Source organism: Triticum aestivum, chromosome 6D, assembly GCF_018294505.1.
Source record: "Triticum aestivum cultivar Chinese Spring chromosome 6D, IWGSC CS RefSeq v2.1, whole genome shotgun sequence".
In the NCBI taxonomy this organism is placed as follows: domain Eukaryota; kingdom Viridiplantae; phylum Streptophyta; class Magnoliopsida; order Poales; family Poaceae; genus Triticum; species Triticum aestivum.
In genome coordinates, this window is record NC_057811.1 from 464,110,844 (window position 1) to 464,120,126 (window position 9,283).

Here is a 9,283-nt window from a genome sequence, read left to right on the forward strand (position 1 = left end):
TATACACACTGAATTGAATGGACAGACATTAACATAGACTGTTCTCAGGACTCACCACACACCAAAAGCGGCAGTACTAAACAATATAGGGTTCACAAACACAAATCAAGTACTAAACAATAGTACTTACTACAGAGAAGCAAAGTTGCACTAAATAAACTCTGCAGACTATTTCTTGCCACCGACCTACGGGATGAACCCCGCATAACTGACAAGGCCATGGACTTCGTGAGAGATGTCTACCTGCACCATCACCATCTCGTCAACCTTGGAGAACCTAACAGGATGGTCTTTGCACTCATAAAGATGATGATGAAGACCGCATCAGATTTGTCGACAAGCTTTACAAGAACCACACCCTTCATAATTGAAGGCACAACCAGGAAATTGTTGTGGTCAAGTACAGCCTCGATAACACGCTTGACAACAATGCTACATGAAGACACTAGTTCAGGACACGTGGCGACAAGGACACAGCAGCTGGATAGTTTAGCAGTAGGACTCATCCTCAGGTCTTCCAGTTCACACGACATTGAGAACTTCATCTCCACCGCGGACCTGGTTCTAATTCAAACAGAAACCATATTTTATTACTACCTCCGTTCAGAAATATAAGATGATTTTCGATATTATACTCCATATATGACTACATATACGCACAGAAATGAGTGAACAAAGACACTAGAACATGTCTTCAAAGGCATGAGAGTAGAGAGGTTACTTGCAATATCCATAACACAAGTTACTGAGGCAAATATACCCTCTTAAAAGGTAGCATTTATGTTCATAAATCTAAGACAAGAATTTTCGGACAGAGGGAGTAGTTGAAAGTAATATATAAGAAATCAGTGTCAACCTCTCGCATGTTTAGGTCAAAAGAGGAATTTAGAACCGTCATTTGGCACACAAAAATCACATGCAAGATCACCCAGAAAATTGTACTACTAGAACTAGTACTGCGTGTTAGATGAAAAAACAAGATCAAGATCGAGAAAAAGATAGTCAAGAAGAGATATTACTGGACTTGCTTAATGAGGGATCCCGGAGAGGGGGGCTTGGACAGGGCGATGGCTTTGAGCTTGTCTATGGTAGTCTCGGTGGGGTGCTTGCGCTTCTTCGTACCATGAGCCTCGACGGTTTTGGCCAGAGCCATAGAAATCACGTCGGCCGGTGCTCCAGCGTCCATCCAAGAGAGGAAGCTGAGAGAGGAAGCTGAGAGAGAAGAGTGAAATGAGGAATGAGATGAGGGAGAAGCGAAGCAAGTGGGGGTTTTCTTAAAGAGAGGAAGCTGAGAGAGAAGAGTGAAATGATGGTTGCTTTGTCCATCCAACTTACTGCCAGAAAGGAGGGGGTTTTGTGATTTGATGGCTCATTGGGCATTGCTGCGGCGCTTCGATCGGGGTAGTCTTCCGTGCAGTTGGGCACTCTACTACGGAGTAATTTAGTGCATGGCTGGTGGACCCTGATGCTGGCTGTCCCACACGTAGAGCGTGTCCACTGTTTTTCTGAAGAAAAAATGATTACAACAGGCGTTTCCATTCTTACGACGGAGGAGTGCGAAACACAGCAGCCACTTGAACATACACAGTGCTCCTACTACTAGGCATGTGCAGTGGTTCATATGTCAGTACTACCTAATCTTGTTGCTAGTTTAGTAAGATATGACGGTAACAAATTATGTTGTGCGCATGTCAACTATATGAACAATAATGTAGTAACATAGTACCGCCTTTTCGACTGTCCGGTCGAGAATGAATGGTGAGATCAATGTTAACAGAACTAGGTCTACAGCGCACGGAGAGTACGGTGCTACAGTACTCCATGAAACATGAACCATATGAAGCATGAATTAGTGTTAGGCAGTATGTATGAAGGGTGCACGGGATGGGAGCAAAAGTTCCCTTCTCGACCCACTTTTGGGTGTTTGGCAGAGTGCATGAAGGGTGCATGAGTCCACACTAGTAGGTTAACAAAAATACACGAAGAGGGAACAACTATATTGAGATGAGAATGCAACCAAACACACCCACACGCTTTGTGCTACAGTGACTGATCTGCACCATCTGAGTTTGATCCAACGGTCATGTTGCGCCGAGACATGGACATGCCCATGCAGAGTGCGCCTAAACACCACCGAAGTCCCTCTGCTTCTCGAGGCGCATGACGTTGGTGATGCAGGGTGCAACCACCCGTAGAGCCCGCTCCCGGTCGACGGGAGCCAGCTCGTCAAAGACGGCGTCCAATGGCACGAATGGATTCCGGTGACGGAGCCCTGAGAGGATTCGCCCGGCAACGGCGATGGCTGCTCGCAACCCCTCCTTGTCCAGCTCCGCCCCCACCATTGCACGGAGACGGCCCAGCTCCTCGGAGATATAGGTGAAGAAGGAGACCAGGTCAGGATGCCGCAGCTTATTGAAGTCGACGGAGTGGTCGAACACGTTTAGCCTGATGGCCGGAATGGTCGCGCTGGCACGACGGTAGGCATCGCACAGCCGCAACACGTGCGTGGCAACTTGGTCCACCAAGTGGCTGAGGCGATCCAGGATCTCATCACGATCGGCCCGCTTGCGCTCTAGCCGGCTCCCCGGACGGCCTATCGTATCTGCCGCTTTCTGTCAGCAACGTCGCCAAAGCCTCGAGCATCTTTGTGGTGGCCGCCTGCCGCTTTCGAAGCTCCTTGAACTCCGGCACATAACGGAGGAGCATGGCACTCCTCTCCTCCTTGAGCTCACGGAGCTCCACGTCCTTGGCCCTGAGCTCCGCATCCTTGGCTTGGATCTCCTATGTCAGGCGATGACCCTCGGACTCTGTGATCCGCTGTGCTGCCAAGGCACCAGGTAGAAGCAATGGGGAGAGGAAGTAAAGGGGGTGAAACGGCTGAAAGGCAATGCATTCTACGGGAAGGCGGAGGGAGCCAGCCGAGGAGCGGGGAATCTTTTGGTTTTCACCATGAGAAAACACCAGTCGACGACTTCTCACATCAGGGAGCAGTGGGTTTTACAGGCGGAGTCAATCAAAAAATTAAAAATCCTGCCGCACCCAAACACCAGAGCAACGCCGTGGTGGATATTTCAATTTACCTGCCGGCAAGGAGATAAAAAGGGGTGAAAAAACAAATGTGGCGGCGGCCTAGCTAATCGGTCGCACTAGCCCAACTAGGTAGCCACCATGCTTCACTTATGTACTGGGCGGGAAAGGTGGTCTTTCGTGATTTGACTACTCATTTACTTGCTTCGGCGCTATGACCGAGGAGGACCCAGAAAACACACGGTAGGGTGTCCCACATCTCGGCAAGGAAGAATATATGCGTGCACCACCCAGGAGGACCCCGAAACCGCGCGGTAGGGTGCACTACAAAAAAATACACTTCCGTGATGATACGTCTTTGTCACAGTAGGTCACGTTTTTTGCCATGCATGTACATCCATGGCGATTTTATTACAGAATCAAGATAGTCATACATGTGCTGTTGTAGAAGTGTTCCATGACATTACCAAAATTATCATCACGGAAGTGTCCACTTCCATGACGATAAATCGCGCGTCACAGAAGTGCTTTCGTCAAGGGTGATAGACACGTGGCATCCACCGTAACGGAATGCCGTTAAGCTATTGGGTCCGGTTTTCGATCCGATAACCCGTTAACAGCCCCGACCAATTGGGATTTGTCATGTGTAAAATCATCATTGGCTTGAGGAAACACGTGTCGGCTGTCCCGTCTGGACAGATGTCATCAAGTCATTGGACCCAAGGCGCCTATAATACGTCGACACGTGGCATGGCCCAGCAGGGGCCCATTCCCGTGAAAAGGCTGGCCCGTTTGACTTGGTCAAAAGGTGGCGGGCCGGCCCACGGAAAGCCTGTTAACGGCCTGTTTGCATATAGCCCATTTACAGCCCGCTAACCCAGGGCCCGTTACGACCTCTCCGAATTATGCCCTGTAGCGTCATCTGGGCCGTCCAATATGATTCCATCCCGTTTTAACTTCCGTCCCATGTATGGCCCATGACGTCTTTCGGCCCATATGATGCCCTTTGTAAGTCTTGGTCCATTAACAGCCCATGGTGAAGCTGGCCCGTAATGAACAGTGTTTCACTTTATACCCATTAACGTCCCATTATTTAATTCGGCCATTTCCAGCCCAAGTTATCATTCGGCCTTCTTAGGGCCCATTTATTCTTGGGCTCATTTCCAGCATTCGGTTACTTACGGGCCGTTACTGTCATTTTCTGCTTGTGGGCCAAATTCAGCCCGTGGTTACAGTCGGCCCATTTGTGGCCCGTTAATACGTTGGGCCATTGTCGTGTCAAAACAACTTGTTGGGCTGTTTTCATAGAGTTATTAAATACAGCCTATTAATGGCCCGTTATGGTCCACGAATAGTACGGCCCATGATTGGCGAAATGATGATACGCCTGATAGAAGGCCCATCGATCCTATGGCCCGTAAAAGGCCCATGGATCGTACGGCCCATAGAAGGCCCATGGATCGTACGGCCCGTAGAAGGCCCATGGATCGTACGGCCCGTAGAAGGCCCATGACGTCTTTCGGCCCATATGATGCCCTTTGTAAGTCTTGGTCCATTAACAGTCCATGGTGAAGCTGGCCCGTAATGAACAGTGTATCACTTTATACCCATTAACGGCCCATTATTTCATTGGGCCGTTTCCAGCCCATGTTATCATTTGGCCTTCTCAGGGCCCATTTATTCTTGGTCTCATTTCCAGCATTCGGTTAATTACGGGCTGTTACTGTCATTTTCTGCTTGTGGGCCAAATTCAGCCCGTGGTTACAGTCGGCCCGTTTGTGGCCCGTTAATATTTTGGGCCGTTTTCATGTCAAAAAAACTTGTTGGGCTGTTTTCAAAGAGTTATCAAATACGGCCTATTAATGGCCCATTATGGTCCAGGAATAGTACGGCCCATGATTGGTCAAATGATGATACGCCCCGTAGAAGGCCCATGGATCCTACGGCCCGTAAAAGGCCCATGGATCGTACGACCCGTAGAAGGCCCATGGATCGTACGGCCCGTAGAAGGCCCATGCATCCTACGGCCCGTAGAAGGCCCATGGATCCTACGGCCCGTATAGAAGGCCAATGTATCCTACGGCCCGTATAAGGCCCATGGATCATACGGCCCGCAGGAGGACCATGTTTACAACAGTCCGTGTGTTGCCATGATTATTTTGGCCTAGTTTCCAAAAATATGTTATTGTGGCCACTAGAAAAACACAGAAAAAGAACTGAAGTGACTACACGCAAACAACTAAACAAGGCAATAAGGAAATAAATAAGCAAGAAATTAACGCTAGCCTATTACCGCTATTACACATATTACATCCACCATGCATCAAAGTTCGCCACCAGTGCAAATATAGGGAACAAAGCAGCATTTTACATACACTGGCCGTCAAACTTGGCCACCAGTGCAAATAAACGCGGCAGCAAAACAAGAGCATAACTGAAACAACTTCAGAAGAGCTCAAGAAACGTTATCCTGGGTATCCACCATGCAGGCAATAAGCTTAGCAAGCTTATTAGCTTTGTCCTGTTTGGCACTAAAATCCTCCAACGCTGGCTGTTTCACCAGAAAGTATGCATCTGAATGCTGCAGGGACTTCCGCAGTCCTTCCGCTTCTTGTCGCAGCACAGCTGATCGATGTCTTTCAGCTTGTAGTTGAGACTCAAGAAACTGAACTGATTCAGACAGTGAGTTTGAATAGCTTGTGCAAGCGGTAGTGGCCAGTAACTCGAACACTAAACCAAGACAGGACTTTGGGGTTGTGTCACTGTCTTCAAGATAGTCTTCCTTAGCTGTTTTATCAGCTTTGTTGGAGACCAACAAGGATGTCTCACTATCCTGAACCTTATCTGCATTACTTCCTTTACCATTGCTTAATAAGGCACTCTTCCCCAATATTCTGTCAGCATTCTAAAAGACGAAACAAGCAGACACATACCAAGTTTAGCATGTACTAGTATATGAAACTCATTTCGGTGAACCAGTTCATTTGTAAGGTGGATGTCGGTGTGCAAAAGTATGGGCTCTCTTTTGTACCCCTTTACTTGTGCGCGGGCAGTCAGAGCCGCGCCCATGGCCACAGTTAGCAGGGCAGAGGAGGGAAGCCAAAGCCACAAGACAATCATGGCAGCGCCAAGACCGGAGACACAAGAAGCAAGAGGGCGAGGTAGACTCCCCCGGCAAGACCCTTGCCGGGGCAGTGAATGATGTGCGAACTCTGCAACTTGCCCAACGCCAGCAGAGCGTGCCACCCTTGAGCCCAAGGGGTCCAACACCATCAACCACATTGGGACCAAGGCTCGGGAGGCGCCTCCATGGTGGCATGCAGACCTTCATAAAGATCAACAGACAAGATCAAATGAGGATCAGAAGACGACGATCCTTGACAAGATCCTTGCCGAGGAAATCCACGAGACCTCCGGCAAGATCCTTGCTGGGGATGACCGTGATTCCACGGCAAGACCCTTGCCGGGGCCTCGGCAAGACACTTGCCGAGGACATCAGCGGGGCCGTGGCTAGGCCCACACCTGCCAACACTCCACCACCATTCCCATGCAGCTGCCAGCCCAGCTAGCTAGGCGAGCACCTGCGTGGCGACGTGCGGCCTCTAGACCGACTCATCAAGCACCTGCGTTGTGGCATGCAGATCTTCGTGAAGAGCCTGACACCGCGCCAGCTTAGCAGCCTGCCAGCTTAAATGGCACTGCACGCCTCGTTGGCCTGGACGCGTGTCGAAGCAAGGCGAGGCGGTGACGGACGGGATGGGCCTTGTTCTCGTCCCCAATAAAGCAAGGGGACACCTAAGAAGCGCATTTAATGCATCTTGTCCCATAATGACAGGCGATAAGCTTGTACTCTATACAGTTTCCACCTCCTGTCGCCACTGTGGCGTCCCCTTTGACCTATAAAAGGAGGCCCGAGGCATGCTGAGAAGGATTCGGATTTTTTGGACTACGCAGGCACCGTAGCTAGTTCAAGAACACAAGAACACTTAAATATAAACAAAGCAGGACTAGGGTATTATGCATCCTCGTGGCCCGAACCTGGGTAAACGATCTTTATGCTGGCTCCTAGACCCGCTCTTTCCACAACCTCACGCACGCCGACCGTAGTAGGGATTCCTTTGATCCCATAGGTGTCGTTCCCACCACCAGGCAGGGGGCGCAGTTGTGAAAATCCGGTCGAGCAGCTAGTCTAGTAGTTCTTCGTCGCCATGGCTCCCAAGAGGAAGAAGACGACGACGATCGGTTCATCCGGAGCCGGATCGCCCGTACCAGTGCGGGCAAGTAGCGGAGCGGTCGCGGACAGAACCCGGGGCGCGGCCCGCGAATACCCACATCACTCTGGCAGTCACAGCCTGGCGAGTAGCATCGTTCGTGTGCAAGACGACGAGCCGCATGCCGCCAAATCAAAGGATGGAGTTGGGCCCCCCGCAGGTGGCGTGGGGCCCTCCAGGGGTGGCGCCGTGCCCCCTACCGGCGGCGCGGCGACCTCCAAGACACATACGCCGGCGCCCACGGCGCACTCTTCCCAAGTTGTGCACGATGAGCAGCGTCACCATGCTGGTGACCCCGGGCGCCGCCGTGGGAAGAGTCCCGCGCATCCTTCGCGGGACGAAGAAGGCCAGCATGTGCACCGAAGTGCTGGCGAAAATGGCATATAGCCGCAAGGACGTGATAGAGCTCCTTCTAACGTGGTTAGAAGTCGGAGCGCATCACGGTCCATGCAGCTTTCGCCGCTGTCCACGCCAGCAGAAGCTTTGGCATGCGCGCAGCTTCTCGTTGACTTTCCTCCTGCTGCGGAGAAGCTCGACGAGTGGAGAGCCACCGTCCAGAGCCTCGTTGGTATCGCCAACAAAGACGAGCCTCGTTGGTATCGCCAACAAAGATGGGCCAACGCACCGTCGAGCCACCGCATGCCAGTGGAGGAAGGGCCGGAGGTGATGCAGCCACGGTGCACTCTCCTCCCCCACGCCAGTTACCGCGGGTGTTGGTCCATCATGGTGACGCTTGTGATAACATTTCCACACCGGCGTGATGCGCGCCACCAGTCAGATAGGCGGGCAGGGCCCGCTACGGACCACCCGACACCGGGAGGCTATGGTGGCCTACACTATGAGGTGGGCTGCCCGGCCTTTACCCGTGAGTTGCGGCTGTTGCTGTGGCCCTCCCACCGCACGTTCAAACCCGACATTGGCGAGAAGTACAACAGCAAGACTCACCCGTCAGAGTTCCTCAGCATCTACACCATCATGATGCAAGCTACTGGAGCCCGCGACGAGAAGATGCTTACCAATTACATCCGTTGGCACTTAAGCCCAACGTCATGTCATGGTTGATGCACTTGTCGGAGGATTCCATTTCTTCTTGGTCGGATTTGTGTCATGAGTTCGTTGGCGCCTTCACTGGGGGCCATCAAGCTCATGGCCAGGCAAGCGATCTGCATATCATCCCCCAGAAGGAAGGTGAAAACCTGCGCAAGTACATACAGAGGATCAGCCGGGTGCAGTACAATATCCCAGACGTTCACCCCACCGCCGTGATCAGCGCATTCCATCAGAATGTGCGCAACCGCAAGATGCGCGAAGAGCTGGCGATGAACAAGGTCAAGGATGTGGCCGAACTTTATGTTCTGGCCGACAGGTGCGCTCGAGCTGACGAGGGGAGGAAGTACCCCGGCGAGGACGCCGGTGCGGAAACCGACTCCACAGACGAAAACACCGCCGCCCCGAGGAAGAAGGGCGGGCACCGTCACAGAAAGCGCAAGGGCAAGGCCGTGCTTGCCATCGAGTGATCCAACGACACCGGCGCTGCCAAGAAGGCCAAGGCAAGCGACTCCGGCAAGGAGGATGCCGGGTGCACCGCTTCCCGGGCCTTGGCGGCTGCCGACAAGGCAGGAAGCTCCGACAAGCAGTACTACAAGATCCACCGCACCAAGGGCCCCGACCTCCTGAACTGCCGACAAGTTGAGTTGCTTGTTGAGAAGCAAAAAGCTGAGTATGAGAGGCGGGACAAGGAGAAGGGTTAGGAAGGTGCCGAAGGATACGACAAGAAGCGTGGCGGCTAGGGAGGCCGCCGCGGCAAAGATAACCAACAAGAGAGGCCCGCCCGGGGCCGCGACAAGAAACATGAAGACGATGATCATGACGAGGACGACGAGTCCGGCGACCACGACTTTCTGAAAGCTACAGAGGCCATGTGCATCGACGGTGGCGCCTCGCTGCACACCTCTCACCGCCAGCTCAAGCAGTGGGCGCGTGAG